Genomic DNA, 22,093 nt, shown 5'->3' with positions numbered 1-22,093 from the left:
GACTATTCAGAGCATAATTATGCAATCAGGCGTTCAATTGCGCTACGAATCTGTCGGAAATTTGTAAATTCCTTTTGTTTATTCATGTTTAATGTAATGATTTTATATGTGAAATCAAAGAAGGGATATAATTACGTATCACAAAGAGGTAATATTCTATTTTTAACTTATTACGTCACTTCCCCCACTGCCGAAAGTGCAAAGATGTAAACTCAGCGGTAAACAATGATCGTTTAAGCTCATGTATAAAACATATTCAAGAACATTTTCAAACAAACTTACTTTTCTTTATTCGAAAAAGACGACTGAATTAACAAGATATATGTGAGCCAATGCCCACTAGTGATACCCCCGCTCTGATGTGAATATGCAAACTAAGCAAAGTCGACATTTAACAGAAAGCTGGCATCCGATTGGTACAGAAATATATCCCACAATATGGCATGCCTAAACAAATAGTGTGTTAAAATTTCAAGCATCTGCGATAAATAGCTGCTGAGAAATCTTTGAGGAAAATTTGTTTGAAAATTTTGGCTAAAATAAACAAAGTACTCATTTAACAGAGAGATGACGTCCGATTGGTACAAAAATATATCCCACGATATGCCATGCCTTAACAAACACTGTGTAAAAATTTCAAGCATCTCCGATAAATAGCTGCTGAGAAATCTTTGATGAAAATTTGTTTGAAAATTTTGGCAAAAAATAAACAAAGTAATTATTTAACAGGAAGTTGACGTCCGATTGATACAAAAATATATCCCACAATATGGCTTGCCAAAACAAATAGTGTGTTAAAATTTCAAGCATCTGCAATAAATAGCTGCTGAGAAATCTTTGAGGAAAATTTGTTTGAAAATTTTGGCTAAAAATAAACAAAGTCGTCATTTAACAGGAAGTTGATGTCTGATTGGTACAAAAATATATCCCACAATATGGCATTCCTATACAAATACTGTGTACAAATTTCAAGCATCTGCGATAAATAGTTGCTGAGAAATCTTTGACAAAAATTTGTTTGAAAATTTTGGTTAAAAAATAAGCAAAGTCGTCATTTAACAGGAAGTTGACGTCCGATTGATACAAAAATATATCCCACAATATTGCATGCCAAAACAAATAGTGTGTTAAAATTTCAAGCATCTGCGATAAATAGTTGCTGAGAAATCTTTGACGAAAATTTGTTTGAAAATTTTGGCAAAAAATAAATAAAGTCATCATTTAACAGGAAGTTGACGTCTGATTGGTACAAAAATACATCCCACGATATGGCATGCCTAACTAAATAATGTGTTAAAATTTCAAGCATCTGCGATAAATAGCTGCTGAGAAATCTTTGAGGAAAATTTGTTTGAAAATTTTGGCTAAAAATAAACAAAGTACTCATTTAACAGGAAGATGACGTCCGATTGGTACAAAAATATATCCCACGATATGCCATGCCTTAACAAACACTGTGTAAAAATTTCAAGCATCTCCGATAAATAGCTGCTGAGAAATCTTTGACGAAAATTTGTTTGAAAATTTTGGTTAAAAAATAAGCAAAGTCGTCATTTAACAGGAAGTTGACGTCTGATTGGTACAAAAATATATCCCACGATATGGCATGCCTATACAAATACTGTGTACAAATTTCAAGCATCTGCGATAAATAGTTGCTGAGATAAATGCGACAGAAATTTTTGTTACGGACGGACAGACAGACAGACAGACACACAAGGGTAAAACAGTATACCCCCTCTCCTTCGGAGCGGGGGTATAAAAAATCTTGGATTGTTGCCTGCTTTAAACCCGAACTCTCAGTTTAGCCGATAACTGGTCTTAGCCGATAACTGGTACAGTACCAGTGTATTTTGCATACTACTCTACGACTGGCTTTCGGATTTTATTAGATCGATAGTAATACAGTCATAAAGCACTGTAAATAGTTAAAACATATATTTAAAATAGAATTTAACTATCATCATAGCTATGTCCCTTCAAAATATATTAATCAATGTACTGAAGTACTGACGTGGGTTGATTTTATCGATTATTATACATTTCAAACTCGACAATATCTCATATTGCATAAAAAATAGTTTCTAATATGTATTTGAATAACACACATTTTTTATAACATGGATTCTCTGACTTTTTCAACAAGAATTTCGAGAAAACCCAATATGAAACATGTGTAATATTTAAAAACAGAATTAATCCATCAAACTGCGTATCAATAATCGAAATGTGTCTTGAGAAGTTGTATTGATCCAAGCAATATTGAACTCTGGTTTCGTTCACGCAGACGCTCGGCTACTAGTATGTCCTTTAATCTCCGAAAAACAAGAGAGACTCTGCTTGTCGGAGATTTACGGAGACAACCGTCAGATTGAACGAGACTATATTAAACTATGGCGTAGGAAAATCTACGACCAAAAGAAATATTTAGATTGTTTGTACCATTTAATATCTGACAATTTTACAGGTATTAATAAATAAGTTTTCTAGAAAAAACAATGGTTAAAGACAATGTACATCGAATTCATCGATTATTTTTAAGAACTAAGTATTGTCAGTGGTGATTTGTGCTTAGGTCCAAAAACTGTTTCACTTTCGGTTTGTCATAGTAAATGCATAGAAGAGTTGATTAATATCAACTCCCAGAAATCGTCAAAAATAAAAACATCGTTCCAATTTAGCTATAAATCAGCTATGACATTAAAGTTGCCCATTAGACAAGGACATTAAGATTCATTTGTAATACTGATCAATTCTTGTTTCTAATAATTTGTAATAGTTTCTAATAATTTCTAATAGTTTCCAATAAACAGGCAGGTGATGCATGGACTACATTCTATTGGAATGTAATCAACGCCGCAAATAAGTTTTCATGCACATTTGGAAACACTTTGTCGTTTTTAAACCAAAACACATATTCACAATTTGCGTCATTTCTACATATTTTACAGTTGTATCCCTTACCACTTTGAAGATTTGAACAGAGCGGGCATTTGTAATCTATCGTCTGTTTTATATGTTATATCACCAGGTACTTAAGAAATAAACAACAATTTAAAAAGTTCACCGGGATATGATGTTGGTTGGTCACGTGATCAAATCATGTGAAGCCCGAAGGGCTTCTCAGTAGATTTGATCACGTACCAACCAACTTGATTTCCTAATGACGACCTTTTAACATTACTGATTATTACTTATATTTGTGTTTGAAAAAAAAAACACAAAAAACAAAAACCGAATCGTTCAGAACGGTTAAAATTACAGATATTTTATGTATACAATAATTCAAGCGACAAGCGATACACGCGCATTATGGCCATTGTGAAGTCACGAAATATTTCATACAGCATTGAACGTTTTCGCTATTCTATAGGTTTATATAAAGAAACATATTTGCTAGTGTATGTATTTGAGTGTCATCAAAATAGTCAGTTTTGGTTTCAGTAAAACCTATTTCATCATATTTTGTAACGACCTCTGTAAGTTCTCCAGTTGATCCATATCTGCCTGAATGATGATCGGGAGTTGATCTTTTACGCTGCTTTTTGTTTGGTTGTCGGTAACTTCCTCGCAGGGTTTGTTGATGCGATTGCTAGATCCATTCTGTCACTTACATGCAAATTGAGGGTCGGATTCGACACATGAAGACGTTTTCCTCTATGCACAAGACACCACGGATCAGTTTTGCACTTTTTTTTCTTTCTTGGCATAACACGTGTCCGAGTAAAACTTTTCTTCTATCTACAATTTATTTATCAAAACATTCGATCCCTTTATTTTCTCTGCAGAGTGGGCCCGGATGAACTCCCTTGTTATACCTGAAATATGCCACAATGTTTCATGGATGTTCACAAAAAATGCTCAAACTTCCCCTCAAAGAAACGAAATGATATTAGTCTAATTCCCCAAGGTGTTATATACATAGGTGCCATGTTATGTAATAATTATCATCATTATCTTAAAAAAAAATCTTTTTTTAACTTTTCATGTCTTGAACAATTTTCCTCTTTTCAGATAATCTCTCTAAGCGTTCTTCTACAATTATTTCGACCTTTGAGTCTTACACGGCATGCTGGACGAATGATGGGAATTTAAACACGTCGCAAACATATTGCTCTCACACTGGTCTAAATAAAACGATAACATGGTTGCAAGTGGATCTTTGGAAACCTTGCGGAATCAGCAGTGCTAAATTATATTATAGAAGAGAAGGTAGCCACATTTTTAAATCTGTTTATCAAATCCAATTAATTGTGTACATGAACATACCAAAATGAAATGATATTTCAATGCAATTGAGCTTACATTCAAATCAGAAAACGTACAGTGTCATTGATCAAAAATGTAAATAATGGAAAAGAAGAGGCGCGTATGGTATAAAACAATAAACGCAACAATCAAACAGATATGCCTTCAGCTAATGCAGAGCTATTGAACTGAATTTAATGGATTGAACATAAATAGAAAGTTGAAACCTGAATCGGCTGAATTGAAAAAGAAAGGGGAATACATGCGATGGCTTGTGATATTATTCACTTTGTAGCAAGATTCGACAAAACTTGTCAATTCTTGAATGTGAGTTAGATCGCTGGATTATGTAACTGGTCATAGCCATGATGCAAGAAGACGAAATCGCGTTAATCATGGACTAAAATAGTTGATATGTCGACAAAGACTAGTACGTATGTGCAACTTTTGTAAATGTGGTGGTGACTAGATAACCAAGGAAGTACTTAAATGGCCGTATATCTGCCGCTTGGAATACGCTGAAGTAGTTGGTGCACTATTTAAATCTTCGCTTTACGATGCTTATTCTGATGACCGATCATGTACGTGTGTTGATTTAGCAAATTTAAACAGCAGTGATACCGTGATAGTTTATAGGCCTATATGCTCATTAATATAATTATTCCTGGAATTGGAACAGTCAGCTTCGCCGTAAATGTTGATCGTTGATCTCAAGCGGACGAAATAAATAGAAGACGCTTAATGTTCTATTTAGTGAATTAAATAATGTGAACTTTTAATTTTTCATGTATAGGTGTATTTTTGTTTGTTTGCAATTAAACAGAAAAACTTTACATTTTGTTGACAGTGTTTATTTTGGAAATAACCGTTCTATAAATAGAGTTAAATCAGAAGAGAACAGAAATGTAGCTCAGGCAAAAAGCCTATTGATGCAGGTCTAAAAACTGGTTTCGACCAATCAGAGGCGTCACTATTTCGTCAAACTAATAAATATTAAATAATATTAAAAGACAAACTCTTGGCTTAGCTGCAGATCTAGAAAAAACTGGGGTTAACATGCAATAGGGCTACCGTTTTTATTATATACACACCTACACACACGAAAAAAAATTAAAATTACACCTAATTTTTTTTTTATTGCATATTAGTGTAAATTTTTTTTAAACATTCTGTTACAAGTAAATACCAAATGCAACCATTATACGACATTTTACTACTAATTTCATCAATATTTTTTGTCCTGACGCTTACCGACATCAGATAGTAAAGTTACATTCAAATCAATAGTTTCATTTTTTACACGTTAACAAAGCTTCTTCACTTTATGAGAATGACTAGTGTTTAAAAATGTTCACAGTCAACTTTAGAGTCGACATCTGAAATAACATGTATTAATATTTTGTTATAAAATATTTGTGTCCATGGTGGAATATTATGTTCTGCCTTTTTTTTTTGCTTCGGCATTTGTGCATGTTTATAGACAAGATATAAAACATTTGTTACAGGCGACATTTTTAAATGCAGTTAAAAACTTCAAATGCTACCAAATGTTTTAAAGCATGCAACTTTTACATCTTCGCTAGCAAAGAGTTTTCGGTTCACTTCGCTCCTCATAAACCCTTGGCGGATTTTCTTACGAAAACTCGGTGACAAGCTCCGTTTTATGATTGGCTGCAGCCGAGAGTAGCTGATCCAATCGCAGTGCTGGTAATATAAACGTAAAAAGAAAACACAAATGTGATCTTTGGTAAAACATTCGGTGCTTTTAACAATTTGAGACACAAGTTCTCGAGTATAGAGCTTCCCCAACGATGGTCTAACCAGATCGCTTTAAAAACCTGTATGTCTTACTGGGAATTAACAAACTTGTCAAAGCTCGCGTGATAGCATGGGGAGTAAACATGGCGAATGTAGAAGTTGCCTATCTTAGTATATACGTTCCTGTTTATGGTTATTGCTTTTAAGGGTTCAATGAGCTGGCCAAATAAACTTTTTCTTTTTTTTTTTAAATTTGTATATTTCTGAATCACGGACTGAAAAAAAATATTTTAATTTAAGCAAATATGTCTAAAATGTTGACTTAAGTCTGAAATTGCTTCATGATTCTGAGGCCAGATGTCCAATACTTTGATCATTAATATCTAGAAAATGAGAAATATGTTAAACTTCTACTTAGAAGATCAACTTTATTGTCCCGAGAATTGTATTATCCACTAAAGGCCTGCAAGTCTTTTATTACCAAAAGTTTACAGTTTAAGTAATTCAAGATTCCTCCAACTCTTGACCCCCCCCCCCCCCCCCCCCCACACACACACCGCTATCTTCGTGAATATCTGTTTTTCAAACACAAAAAAGATAAAAGCAGTTAAAGGAGTCACTAGTGTGAAGTGAAGCTTCAAATGCAAACATGAGACTCTGATATGCCAATCTATTTTTGACCAAAATTGTGACCATGTCCCTTTAATGTGAGATTAAATGAAACAATCAAACTTACTACCAGTTTGATATGAACGTATGAACAATAATCGTTAATTTGTATCTATTCGTTAATAAAAACGATTTATCTCGACAATGTTTCTAGCAGTATATATGTTTAGTCGCGAAGTAAATGAAATGTTAATATGGCTATTTTCTGTATGTTTCATATCCCTGACTAAAAGCGTATATAATGGCTTTAAAGTGACGATACACAAATACTTCATACAAATACACATCGAAATGGATATAAATACAAGCTGAACAAATTATCATACTGCGCGGTTTACAAATGTGTCTGCTAAGCTTGGTTTGTTATAAGCATTCAATGGTTAAATGAACTGTTAATTTAAATAATGGTAGCTTGTCCGAATTTAAAACGACTACAACGAGATCATCGGTGCTCAAACTTTGAATTGATTCGGTTAATCTTGTATTGATCTTACAATTACAAAAGCATGCTTTTAGTTGTGCATAATTGAACTATAGAACACAAACCAACAAAACCCCTTTTCAGATTTAAATACCCTCGATGAATCACATTGGATTTAAAAAAATGTTAAAGCTTCGTGAATTGTCTGCAAACTACTTGATGTAAACAAACGTTTTCAAAGTCGTGTATAGGTTTATCAATAGTTTCGGATTTTCAGAACAAAAACGTAACCTACATAACAATCATTTTGATGTATAGCGATGTTTGAAAATGAAAAGACTGCGTGAAGTTTTCTTTATTTTGATTTTTGGATTATTCCAGTATTCTCGCTTCCATCTCTTCGAGTGTGTAAGTATAAAGACGATATCCATATTTTGTAATTATACCCCCCGAAAACTTCTTTTGTAGGGTTAGGGTATAAAGGAATCACCTTGTTTGTCTGCCTGTCATCATGCAGCAACAGTTAAGTTAAAAAGTAATTTAAAGAATGGAAATTGGTTTGGGTATTTATATTAGCTTTAACAATTTAAAAAAAAAGCTAGTGCAGCTGTTATCGATAGAGCACGGACGGTTAAATCATAAGCATCCTTCATTTTCTTTTATAGAAAATATTTGAGTTATGCAGTTTTTCTTAGCGGAGGTTATCATTTGTGAGCTTCCTTACAGTACCTTTTATATTTGCTTTATCAAGTTGAAATAGTGTATATAATTCGGAGGTATAAACACAATCTTTACATGTAGGATAAAGCAAAAATAAAATGACAGAATAGACAACGTCATTTATCTCATACGGTTGTATTAATCTAAACGCTTCCGAGACAATCCCAAATAATGACTGTGTCGTCAGGATTTACTTTCTTCTATAGGTAACGCGATTTGCTCTTTTATTATCAATACATGTACGAGGGTTGTCCCAAAATAGCGTAGACAAATGGCGTTATTCAGTTAATCGAAAACAAAGGACGATGAAATTTGTGCCAAAAAGGGTTCAAGAAATTAGCATTCAAATAATGTTTTAAAATTGAATATTATTTGAGATTAAATAAGTGAAATGATAGCATGTTAGATCAGAAATTCGACATGCGGCGCAATGTCAAAAACAAAAAGTTAAAATCAACATAATGAATTGAAAATAGGGCGGAAAAGTACTTTTCGAATGAAAAAAATTCAAATTAAACATACACTGATATTTGATAATAATTCTTTCATTTACTCAAAAAATGTTTTGGCTATAACAAAACATTGAAATATTTTATAGCGCGTTTTGTGACAAGTTGAAAAGTTAACTGGTAATAAAATGAAGTTGTCAGCGTTTAAGGCGGCGCAGCATTAACTGATACAATATTGTAAGGACCATAAAATAAATTCTAAGCGGCTTTGGAAGTAAATGATATTAACAAAATCGATGAGAAATGCGTTTTGTGAGTAAGTAGTTAAACAACATTGAAAATATTTGAACAAGTATGATGACAATAAGTGGAAAAAAGAAACCCCGAACGATATCAATGGACGTCAAAATGTTGAACGACACATTTCGGTAAGACGGACGTTAGACAACAAGTAATACAGGGCAAGTTTGGAGCCGACAGATCGTTTATACTTAAAACATATTTAAAAACAAAACAAAACTAGAAGTATATATTGAATGTGCACGCAGAGTACATGTTCAAAGATACTATTTTTTCTCAGACATTTTCGGATATAAAACGTAAATGTTATCGTGAACGATGTGGAGGGTTTAGAAACAACGTAAAACTGGAAATTTTCGACGTCGCACAATGCGCCGCATGACAAAACTTGTTGTTACTAATTATTCATGTTCTCGAGAAATAAATAAAGTACAGATTTGAACTTTTTAGCATTATTTGCCAAAGGGTCATTGAAGAAAACACGGAAGTCTAATGAAATTGCAGTGAACAGATTATAAATTATGTGTCCTGTCTACATTATTTTGGGACAACCCTCGTATACCTGTGTGTTTATTCTAAATGTTAAAGGGACCTAGAAAGGATTTTAGCACATTTCCAATTTTTTTTCTACTTTTTTGTCACCTGAGTCACTTAGGTGACCTATTTCAATTAGTTCTGGTCCGTCGTCATGCGTCAGTCATCAGTTAACAAGTTTACATGTTTAGCTTATAATTGAAAACTACAAGAAAAGTTGTGACTCAATTAATTATCATCTACTATAATTGTAAATCGTATTTTTTTCATTAACAACATAGAACAATGAACAAATCAAGAATTATCGATCACTTTTATTTCATTTTCTGCTGCTGCGAGTGCTGCCATTGAACTCTAATCTATGACGTTCCACAATCTTTTACGGCTTATTTTATCAACATGTATAAAAAGACCGACCACTACACGCCTGCAGATCTCTTATTACCAAACTTTACAACTTTTGGCACGTGCATGGAGAAAGGGGTATACAAGCCAAGATTCCCCCGACTCTTAAAACCTTCGCACACTCTCCATTTTCATGAATGAATGTTTTTAAACATAAAAAAATAAAGTAGGGTAAGAGTCTTAGGAGTCTCAAGTTAGGTTGTAGACTTCAAAATGAAGCTAAAATTGCAAACATTAAACTCTCTGAAACGTAATATAAGTGCTATCGATTCAGTTGACCTTCAAGGCGTGTGAGTCCTTTGTTAATGCCGCGCAATGTTGTCGATTCATATTTTACTTGATGAAAATTCCCACCCGGTTTTGAATTATTCCTTCTTTAGTAATATTTACCGACTTGTTTTGTCAGATGGGTTTAGCTTTAACGATGACTGGCAGAGTCTCAAAGATGGGCTTGTTTCGAAGCTGATACATTAAATTGGTGCAATACATATTTCATTTGTTATTTAAATGCCAATAAAAGGAGTGGTATATGTGTTGAAACAAAGTTCAGAAAAAAATGCAAAAAAATTTCACGTATTTTCCGTTTTAGTTTTCTACCTGATGATAATTTGTTATAACATGTATTTTAAAAGTTTTTGGTCTTACCGATACCTTTCATTCGGTATACAGAATAAAAGGCTGGTCCCTATAACTAGGGAGTTAGAGGCGTCAAAAGTTTCTTTAGTCAATTACTTGTACAGGAATACAAATTTCTAATGAATTATTGAAGCAAAGTTGTAAAGAAATTAATTCCGAATCCTTCCGTAGTATTCAATTTGATGGTTTCGTAATTTATAGTCAATTTTTGCGGATTTTTTTTTGTCAGTTCGGTCCATTTTTGTGGGGGTGTGCACGTTTAGGAAGTTATGAAAGGCCTTCGTGTGATGCACTAATTGATACATGCAGCGCATAAAGATGATTCCACATAAATTCCCAAGAGTTTTATAAAGATGAAATTATTTGACCTTACTTTTGTTGTTTGTTGCAAAACTGTGCCTCTCTCTATATTTTGATGGATTACGAAACTCAGGTAACCGATCGATAGCAGAGTCGCTAGCTGTATTACAGACGACAGTGCATGTGCTTGTAGAGCTGGACGTACACATGTTAAACGCCCCACTGTTTCACAGTAACAAAGACATCTTGAATTGTTTCAGTACTGGGAGATGTGTAGATAAAATGGTTCCAATGCATGGTAATAAAACCAAACTGTTCTACAATACACGGCCGTCATATAAAGCACAATGTGTATTACTGACATGACAAATGTACGCTGGCAATTTAAACGAACACTGGATTGCTTCCGATGGAACATTTTTTTAAAGCAAAACAAAATACTGATTTACGATAAAAATAATATTATCATTGTGGAGATGATTTTAAACATGAACTTAATATTCGACTACGATGATATTTGAATCCAAAGCCGCTTAATTTAAGTTACGTTTATTAGGGATATTGATTATGACTTGCCCCGCGTTTTGCTTTTTTTTTATTTGGAAAACATTTACAAACGAAAATATCAAACAACCTTCAGCAGCAATTTATAAATTATTTATTACATACAGAATTTTAAAGAGGTATTTAAATAATTTGTGCTTTATAATTGTACTCGCTATCTTCCGTGGAAAAAAAATTACATGGAAAAAATGTTGTTCAGTGTTTATCAAATACGCTGTAATAAGCCCTAGCATTCGAAAATAATTAACAAACTGTATATTGATAGATTGACATATTAACAAACATTTAGACCCACAATGTGTTTTATACAAATTCTATAAAATGTAGACTCAATGACTGAATTCTTCACCGTTTTCCGTTTGGGGTTTTTTGAATCATATGTGTACGCTATGTGTACATATAGATTAAAAGCCATATAGATAAACACTTTACGTGTTGAATTTTTAAAAGATATTGTGTCATGCAAAGCAATGCAATTCTAGGACTATTGAAATTCGAACAATGTATATGGTGATGGTCGGACTGATACTGGTTCTGCTTGTTCTATAAGTAGCGAATTTAAGACGAAAAATTGGTGTGTTATTTTTTAAACAAATTAGTATTTCTTAAAAGCTTGCAATACTACACAAAGTGCATGTATTTCATCGGAAGCATTATTAGTTACCTTAGCTGCATATGTAGATCTCGGTCTGGAAAAGTTGACTACCATACGAAACTTTTCATACAAAGGCTACAGCTAACATTACCTTTGAAATTACATTTTAGAATTTGCTGCTGTTCATAAATTTATTAAAAAGACGCGCAGATACAAGTGGTAATATGTCGTTTGATATGGGATTGATGACGTCTATTTATATCGTTTTCATTTATATTATATTGTTATTTCAAGCTTGTGGGTGGAGTGAAAACAGTTTTACAAGCTATATGACATAAAGATAAAAATATTCAAGGCATTTCCGGTAATTACAAGCGATGATAAAAAGGACTCTCAAAAAAGAAAATAGACGCAAAGTAAACTGCATTCACAGTACATGTTCACATTGTATGATGTGTCTCAAAAGTTCTTATTTTGGATTTCTCCACTTTAACTTCAAAAAAATTAATGAGATATTCTGGCGCGGAGACTTGTAAATGAAATTTTCATTTGTCAAAATGGATTCTTCCGTGAGGGTCGGGGTAGGTAAAGAAACCAATTTAATCGTTCAAAGGTTTGAAATGTTAACGATATAACGATTTATGAATTCTAATTACAGTCATTTTTAATCGGTTAATGTTTGAGCATGTGTATTTAGTAGGCGGGCATCATTACAACCCATTATTTTAAGACGAATGAAATCATCCAGCAGATAGAGAAAACAAAACTCCCTGGCATTTTAATTTAGATCTTCCAGTTTACTTTTCAGACCGCATGTTATTATTTATGATTTTGTTTGATAATAATAATTCAACATCATTTATTAATTAACAATGTACACTCTAGTACGTTAGCACATAATCTTGTTGCGATGATCCCCCCCCCCCCCACCCTTGTTAACTGTTAACTATAAGTTACCGATATCATCTCTTTGGAAATATATTTCTCCCTAAGTAAGTACGTTTAGTAACTGATAAATGTTCAACTTCAAACTGTTTTTTAATTATAATTAAACAATAGTTCAAACTTTAAATATTTGTTCGATAACATCAGTGAAACAATTTTCATATCAAATGTTGGCAACATTTATGAAAAATTTTCTATTTGAGGCCCTGTATTTCCAAAAATTGGCAAGTGACATGGGTCATAAATAAGATATATGAATATATTAGGTGCCCATCGTTATATCCTAGTGGTTTCGGATGATTGACATCACTAGTATTACAGGTGCCAGCCTCCTTAAGTTTGCTCTATTGAAATTGATTTACCTGTCTTAATATTAATATATAACTTAGGAAATTTGTAAGATACGACTTGAATAATCGACCGAATAAGTAATGAACTTAGGAAAACTTTTTTTTCTAAGATATCTTTGTCTTAAATAAGCTTTGTGAAACGGGCCCTAGTCCTATGATTTCATTTTCTTTGTATCGATTGACAGGAGGGGTACCCCAGCTTACCTCTTTTTCAATGACTTAAAAAATGTATATCTTGCAAACTGTAAACATTGTATTCCATACCTTTTTAAATAGTAAAACAAATCTTTTCACTATTACCTAAACCGTGACAGGTAATATAAAGGATTATAACAATTTAGAATGGTTATATATCCTTACAATTAACAATGTCTAATACCGTTTTGAATTTTGGAAGCTTGCTCATAATTGCTGGATGTGCAGAATGAGGGATGCATGATATATTAATGCAATATCACAATTATAACATACAACATGTAATTATATAAAATGAATCTGATAAAATATAATAAAACTGTTCAAATGAAATGCAAAGTAACTACCGATTAGCGAGTCACTTTATTTAGACATCAATATTTCAACCGGACGCACAGTAATGTTCAATATTCGCCAACTCATAAGATCGAACAGTCTATTTCAGGATTGCTCTTTGTTTATGATCTATGTCGTCAAGTATACCAATATCCACTTGCTTTCCTTACACATTTCCGTACCTTGAACCATTAAAGTGTCATACCGTTATTAAACTTTCTTATTCTAGAAGACAAACTACAAATTCCATGTCGTCTTTATTTATGTCGTCTCCCGTTCAAACATTACAGTCGTTGTTCTTTCACTGTAGATTTATGTCGCATGATATGAGCCTTTCTGTCATTCTTATTCATCTTAAGAAAAAAATGTTTTTTGAGTAATTGCCCTGCTATCAGAAGGTCTTCGTACTTTGCATATATACTAAAGAGTTTCCCAAAACAATACTTCGCAATAAATTACAAAGGGAAATCACTGCCATCATATGTGCCTGAAAATCTAAATCTTCTAATAACATAAATTAACTTTAACCGTTAAATGTTTATGTAAAGTTTTTCTTAACTAAACATTTTCAGAAAAAGTTGGATGGGTATAAGTTCCCAGTCTATTCAACAGAGGTGTGTCCCAGGAATCAAATAGAGTGGAAGGAGAGGTCCTCTGCTCTCAACTGTACTGAGGATAATGGATACTTGTGTTTACCAAATGAAAACATTACGGAACTGTTAGAGTTTTGTTATAGATATCGTTTCATATGGATACAGGAAGGTATGCACTATACTATATAACAAGCTTAACTTAAGTAATTTCAAATTTGAAACCTGGGGAATATAATTCTTTTTCTTCAAATATCATTAAATGCACGTCATTAGCACTATAGTTTCAAGAAAACAGTGTAATGTTTATTTAATTAAATGACATGTTTTTGGTTTCAGGTGTTTGTTTATATTTGAAATTCCGCCACTCATTAGTCGATTCATACAGCTGCAGTCATTTTCAAACTGGATGTCACAATGCATCTTTTCCTTCATATCAACTGTTTGAATGTAAGTCTTTAATAATAACAATAATAATAATAAAATTTCTCTATATGCTATTTATTAATCAGTGATATCTTTCCTACTTCCTTGCAGACCCAGATTGTACAACTATTGGAAATGGATGTTTCCTATCTGAATCATCTTGTAAAGGGTAAATATGTTTACCTTCTGCTATAACTGAACAATAAGTTAATATGTGTAATCCGATTTAGCCGAATAACAAACTTTGGAAATAAAGAAAAACTCCCTAGAAGGTCTTTTAAGGCCTATGATGGACCCTTACATGTATATGAAAATCTGATTTTAAGCTCATAGGGAATCGTATAGTATTTGTTTTCACTGTATAGTATTTAAGAATTGTTTTAATCTATGGTGGCAGGGGAGAGTATTTTTAATACAATTCACGGTAGCTAGGGGATGACTGTCTTCGGAACTCTGTATCTAGAATTTCCTCATTTCCCGTTCAGAACAAATGCCTTTAAATCTCTCTTTATATGGCCAATTTCTGAGTAAAATTACTAGTTAGAATGTTAAAATATTCTACATAATGGTTTCTCTGAGCTTTTGACCATTTCCTATTACACGTACGCCGATTTCCATGCTTTTTCAGCTCTATTTACCCCTGCCAGCTAATTTCCTGTAAAAGGCTGACCTTCCGTACCGTGTGCACCATCACATGTTAGAAACTCCCCGGTATATAGTTTACGATCTCCCATTCACCTACATTTTGTGTTATTTTACCTCCCGTCTGTAACTTGCAATTTCACTGTGTAAAGTCAACACAACAGTCATAGCCGCAAGTTTTGTATTTTACATATTGCATATAAAATTCAACAAGAAACACCACTCTAACTATCGATAATCATTAAGATTTATTTCATTCATTTTAGCAACACTCATTAGCCTTTAAGTACAACAACTCTCAATTTCATAAAAAATATTGACGTGTACTTCATGCGAAACTGTCCCTTGCTATCTATTGGTTACAATAACATTCAATATGTAAATAACACATCATTTTAAGATAATTATATAAACTATGTAAAAATAATGAATTGAAGATTTCATCAGGTTTCTGTATAAAATTTTGTTTTGATAGCATTTTGCAAATATTGAACGTAAATCTTTATCCAAATTGCATTAACATACTTAGGTCACCTGAGTGCCTCTGGTTGCAATTTGAATAAGGAGCACATATGTTTTAATTTTATGACTCTTGCCCCGAGAATTCGAAATTTGGCCTCTTTTCAAAAATCTCCTTCTTTACTCCCACACATCTGTCAGAAAACTGTTTTCATAATTATATATTTACATCTACCAAGCATCATTTCCCCTATTTCTTACAAAAACTTAAGTTAATTCATCTTTCTATAGAAACAGCCAGACTGAAATTTACACGCCCCATTTTTCGATTGGTCGAAATATATAGCGGCTAAAACTGACAAGATACTGACAGGACTGAAATTCGTACGCCCTGTTTATCGATTGGTCGAAACATACAGCGGCCTAAGAAAAATGAAACAATTATGAAGATGTCTGACTCAATGTCTCAAAGGGGACGCTCTGGCTGTTTCTTTTAGTTAACGTACTGATGTACATTAACAGAATTTGTGAATTATACAAACTCTTCATAATAAATTTATTAATGAGTTAAAGAAAGGATGTTAATGTAAACAATAGAATGCTTTCTTTAAGATTCATACGGGTTATGAAGGTAGCGATCGTTGCAGAAAAGAATTACATAACCCGCTTACGTGAGTTATGTATTTTTTCTGCAATGTCGCTACCTTCATATCCCGAATGAATCGCCAAAGAAATCATTTTATTGATTAAATAGACAAGGAACTCCACAACCAAAATTGTTATTTCATGTCCTCCAGGTAAGGGCACTGATTCTAGGGCGAAGCAACCCCAGTCATATAGTTAAAATTTATATAATGTTTTATTTTTTTTTTCTCTTTATGGCACTGAATAGAATCTGACTGCATATTTAGTAACACTAATGAGTCCTCTACTAAGACTTTCAAATGTCCCTCGTAGTAGGGGTTCTGACTTTAGGGAGTCGCAAAAATAGTTATGCAGTGTAGTGTTTATTTATACAATGTTTAAAAATCTCTCTTGTTACTTCTGCTGAAAATGAATTTAAACTGACTGCATATTTAGATAAACTATCAAAATTGTAATTAATGCAGGATGTGGCCAGAATGGTCATAAAGTGTAAATGTATATAATGTTCAAAAATTGTCTTTATGACCACTGACCTACAGTGATGACTGCCTATTTAGAAAGATCATTAATTTCAAGACACTTGAGGCAGATGTTCTGAAGTTTGATGAAAGAAATGAGTACATGTTAAGAAAAGATAGCGTTGTAACAGTAAATGGAGTTATATTCCCTTGCTTGTTCATACCTAAATGTTAATCATTGTTAGGTAAATAACATGTTGAATGATTAAAATATTTAGACAAGTCTTTTGACTCACCGAGTCGAAGACGGGGAGACCTCATGTTATACCCCCGGCGTTGGCGTCCGGGCTTCTTAAAGTTTTTGGAAGTGCCAAACTTGCATGATGTTGCGTCTGGATCTATTTTTTGACTTAAGAGACTTGGATGATAAATCTGGGTCATGAAATTTAGATGCTGGATGAGGTTTAGGTATTTGTTAAAAATTTTTGTGAAAAATTCAGTTTGAAACTTTGATTTTCATATAGTATGATAAAGGTTGTCTTATAAAGGCGATGCCTTATCTAAGTGAGCTCTGTAATCTTTGATTACTAATGTTGATTATATACAACATAACAGCCAAAACAGTTTTTGAAGTTTCTAAATACATGTAACAAATTGACTTGTATATAGTAAAGTAATAGCTGGCTAGTAAAAAATACTGAATTGTGATACAATGGATTTTGGATAAATGCTAGATTCATGTATTGGCACATTTTCATTAGTTGAATACTAAGAGGCTGGAGGATGATAAGTGAGAAAAGAAAGCAGTTTACCATTTATCGTTTAAATGTCCTACAATGTAGGTGGAAGAGCTATAAATATATAATTTCTTTTCTCGAAAACAGTTCAACATTTATGACAGACCTTCAAACCACTACTGAACGCATGCAATTGGAGAACAACACTTTTATGTGGATTATATTTGGGACAGTTTTTGGAACTTCGGTTTTATTGATTGTCTGCTTGCTGATGTTTATCTATTATAGAAAAAGTAAGACATTTTCTAATTTATCTTATAACATTGCTTAAACTAGAACGAACTATAACTTTATACTTAATATAATTCATGTACATTTTAATTTAAAAAAAAAACCTACTTCTTGATCACTGTGATTCATAAAAATACCAAAGTCAAGATTTATTTTTTCACTTGTCGATGGGATTGTTTAAATATATTTTGGGGAAAATTGTTTTTGTAAGTGTTATATGAAAATATAGGATTTTCTATTCAACTTAATTTATCTTTTGAAAATTTACAAAAAAAAAATTACAATTGTAAAGAGAGGTTGTTGCTGTTTATGATATATGATACATAAATAATTGAAAGTGAAAGAGGCTGTAAAACACAAGGCGAAACCTTTTTTAAAATAGAATTATTTGTTTTTAATTTTCTATTCATTCATTTGTAAAAATTGGCTCTACTCTGACCCAGGAACCATAATTTAGACAAACTTGCATCTTCACTACCTGAGGATGTTTCAAACGAATTTCAGTTTTATCGGCCAAAATTTTATTAGGGATAAGTAAATGAAGCTGTGCAGATCTTTTCACAAACTTAAATCTCCTTTACAAAATGATACTGTTTGTAAAGTTTCGATGATGTAGACCGAGTGGTTTTATGATTTGTTTTGCAAACGTCAGCGTGATCTTTTTTCCAATGTTGTTGGTCATGTACACGTACTATCAAAAACATAATTGATTGAAATATAGTAGAAGTGTTTTTTTACCCTATGTTTAGATGTATAAAAAAACCTCTTCCATAAAGCTCGGCGTCATGAGTGAAAATAGTCTTAAACACACTAAGTATACGAGTGTTATTCGGAAATTAATGAGACAACACAAATATTTCCCTTTTTAAGTGACGAATTTTGATGAAAACTGCATAAACATTGACGTAACGACAACAAATATTTAAACAAAGTTATATTGAAAGAATAATTAATATTTTCTTTACGACATAAGATAAACTAGTCGGTGGTTTTGGTACCCGGCGCAGGCATGAACTTGGAGGTTAAAAAAACTTAATCATTTACTTAAGTGTCCATAGACTTACAGTAAATGATAAAAGAAATCAAATTGAATAAGTTCATTTGGTTATTTTGTTTGCGACTAACTTTTGATCAGGTTTCACTGGTGTTCGAGTTGAAATACGGATATGGTACAAATATATTTACCAAGCAATAGAAATCGGACGACGTTTTTGCATAGAATTTTGACGTCGAGATGGACCAGCGAATATACATCAAACTGGTGGAAATCTCAGAAGAAGACCTTTAATATATTTTGAGGGCACGCAATTGCTTAAACAAAAAATGACAAAGGAAAAAGAGCTTCAGTTCATCATATTTTTTCACTGATAGTTAAACTAGAAGTAAAACAAATGCACTAAATATGAAGTACTTTTTACACACTATCTGTTGTCAACAGTTCTAAAATATGTACAAACAGACTACAGGAAACTTTCATTGTAATTTGACTTTCGGAAAAAAGGACTCGGATTTTTAACAAAAAAATCTAGAATGAGAGAAAATGCAAATGATGACACCTTAAAATGAAAACAAAAAATGAGAAATAAAGAATAATTGATTTTTATTTCTGATTTTTGAAAGGTGTTTACAATACAGGAGCAATGAGAAGCGGTAAATGACGTTGGAATATGTTTGCGGTTGTGCCAGGTCACTGAACGAAGGCACAATGATCTTCTTGCCACGATTGATCTAACCATGCCATAGACAAGAAACTTTACACATTGACAAACTCTACCCTGATTAACGTTCTCGTGAACTTTCAAGGGTTTATCTTTTTTCCTAAAAGAATAAGAGAAAATGTCTTAATAATTTTTTATACAACCCTCGTAGATTATGAAATGGATTGAAATTGATAAAGCATAGGTAATTTCACAAGTTTTTCTTTCTTTTCTTTACTTTAACAGCAAAACATGTTCATTCGATTTTTTACAACTTAGTTCTTCTGTAATTTTTCTGTTGAATTCAATAGGAAAGTCTTAAATTCTAAACATCATTCTTAATCGTTCTTTGGCATCATAATTTTAAAAAAAATGATCGCTAACCTCACATACTTCCAATGCCATGTTACAACGCACTTTGTTTGAAAAATTACGTACTTTGAAAAAAAAAATTCAAAGTGCTTTAATTTTGGGACCAAGTCAACGCACTTTGAATTTTTTTTTTCAAAGTGCGTTGATATCGTCGATATGATCGCACTTTTAAAAAATGTTCAGGGTTTAGTGAAAATAGTTGATAGTTTTATATACAATACATGGTTGTTTAAACATTGTTTAGTGTAATGGGATATATTTATAAAAGAACTCATTTCATTCGCAGCTAACTTGATAAACAGTTTCTAGATGTTTTTTTTTTCCTCATAAGACAATATCGACAATTTACAGAGAAAGAAAAATTCGGGAGGTTTGAATTATGACATTAAACCTCATCGCTTGGGAACTGTATTTTCCTTCTTTGAGTATGCAGCAAATTTACTTCTTATCTAGTATATTGGGATATGCCCGAAGGAATATTTATGAATTGTAGATATGAATAATGGAGATCAATGTATGATAGATGTGAAAAAGAATACCTTAGTTCTATTTATGAAAATCAATATAATCGTTTAGAAGATCAGTGCGAAACAATTAACCCACATCCTAATGCTTTGACTTGCATCTTTGGTAACCCCCCCCCCCCCCGTACCTTCATTTTACTTTTACTTGATTTTTTTTTTACTTGATTGTTTACTTGGGTTTACTTGATCCAAAATTTAACGCACTTAAAAAAAATTAAAGTGCGTTTATTTTGTTCAAAATTTAACGCACTTAAAAACAAATCTAAGTGCGTAATTTTTTCAAAGTGCATTGCCACAATGCCACCCACATACGGTTAACTTGTGTTTTATGATTTTAAAAAGTAATCATCATTCATTTTTTGTTATATTGAATAAAAAATATGAATTGTTTCGCGGGTATGTTAAGGCAACTCCGAGTTTAATGACCGTCAAAATTATGATCAATTTAAAAAGTGTTTATTTTTATGAAAACAGTGCGGAATATTAATACCAAGTGAATGTGTTCACCAAGATTTTATTTTTCTACTTCGGAATCGACTCGATCTTTGAAGCTGCCGTACCATGGTATCACGTGACAGTTAAAAATAGATCATTTTTTTACCTTAACAAAAAATCAAAAAGTGTAACACTACCCCGAAGTTCATTTGTATGTTTGCTACAATAATTCGATCGGCAATTAGTTCATGTTTATTAGTATTACTGCAAAATCCTATTGTTAATCGCATAAAATAAATATTGTAAATATTTATCGGAAACCCTCTCACCTTCTATAATTTCATTGAAAATACTACGTATTTTTCGTTTAAAACAACGAAGCACAGGATTCAAGCAGCACTTTTCAAGTAGTTTAGATAATATACCGTTGATATTTACCAAAGTCATCTTTCATAATATCCGGGGTAGTGTTACACTTTTGCCTTTTTTTTGTATACACTGACAGACGAAAGGCTGGTCAAGCCATATAACTGTCGATCTGCTTACCTTATAAAACTCGCTGAATAAACAAAATATCCATGCCTGTATTGTCCTGATTATATCCTATCCGACACTCATCTAAATCTTAGGTATCTGTATTGAATAAGTCTTATTTCGGCATTGTTTAAACTGCATTCCGATGATTTGTCTCCCGACATGATCTTCGCTATTAAAAGTGCTTGTGACGTCATCAATGATAATTATACGTAATATAGAGAAATCGAAGATATATTCAGTTAGAAGAGTTTCTAGTGATATGTTATGCCTGTAGTTTTTATAATTTAAACCAGAGATAAAGTTAAAATTGACAAGTTTCTGAGTAAAATATGACATCATGCTGCTTATTGTGACGTCATATTGATCAGAGGAATTTGATCGCTGAGAGTTGCCTTATCATACCCGCGTTATGACATTTCTAAAGATACTGTCTTCGGAATAGAATAGTTAAAATCAATGATTGATGTACATGTAGCTCAAAACTAAAAATTTTCTTAAATGTTTTAATTTAGCTATTAATGTTTTTCGTTATCTGTATTTCGTTTGTGAAAGCTTTTCAGCATCGCCTGTACCAATATATTTTTGATTTAATATCTGCTTCTTAAACTAATTATACCCCGCTCCGAAGGAGAGGGGGTATACTGTTTTACCCTTGTGTGTCTGTCTGTCTGTCCGTCTGTCTGTCTGTCCGTCCGTCCGTAACAAAACATTCTGTCGCATTTATCTCAGCAACTATTTATCGCAGATGCTTGAAATGTTTACACAATATTTGTATAGGCATGCCATATCGTGGGATATATTTTCATACCAACCAGACGTCAACTTTCTGTTAAATGACGACTTTGTTTATTTTTA

At 32.5% G+C, this 22,093-nt stretch overlaps 1 long non-coding RNA gene across 1 annotated transcript; it reads left to right on the top strand.

The window, feature by feature from the left end:
- Positions 1-7,316: 7,316 nt before the first annotated feature.
- Positions 7,317-17,717, top strand: LOC136273702 (uncharacterized). Its single transcript, XR_010711928.1, has 5 exons — positions 7,317-7,504; positions 13,998-14,187; positions 14,355-14,465; positions 14,553-14,610; positions 17,530-17,717. It is a non-coding gene; the product is annotated as an uncharacterized lncRNA (long non-coding RNA).
- Positions 17,718-22,093: the final 4,376 nt, after the last annotated feature.

The sequence above is a fragment of the Magallana gigas genome, chromosome 1 (assembly GCF_963853765.1).
Source record: "Magallana gigas chromosome 1, xbMagGiga1.1, whole genome shotgun sequence".
NCBI classification, from domain to species: Eukaryota; Metazoa; Mollusca; class Bivalvia; order Ostreida; family Ostreidae; genus Magallana; species Magallana gigas.
Note: the sequence above shows the minus strand (reverse complement) of the source record. Positions and strands in the feature narration are given on the sequence as shown.